The following is a 275-nucleotide window of genomic DNA, read 5'->3' on the forward strand; positions in this document are numbered from 1 at the left end:
ATTATCAGGCAAAACAAGATAAAATGTAAATATGTGTATATATTATTATTAGGTTAAGTAAAATGTATATAATTGTAATTGCTTAAAATAAATAAATAGGAGGTTAGGAAAAATATGTATATATATATTATAGCCTTAGTCAGCTGTTACTTCGATGTCAGCTGACTGAGGAGATCAGCTGATCGCATGTATATAAAGAGATGTACCGAACCCAATAAAGATAGTGTGTTACAGCAGTTCACACGTGTTACATCTTATTCCTTCTTCTCTTTTTT

Source organism: Halyomorpha halys, unplaced genomic scaffold, assembly GCF_000696795.3.
Source record: "Halyomorpha halys isolate HHAL.00 unplaced genomic scaffold, Hhal_1.1 Scaffold203.1, whole genome shotgun sequence".
Taxonomy (NCBI): domain Eukaryota; kingdom Metazoa; phylum Arthropoda; class Insecta; order Hemiptera; family Pentatomidae; genus Halyomorpha; species Halyomorpha halys.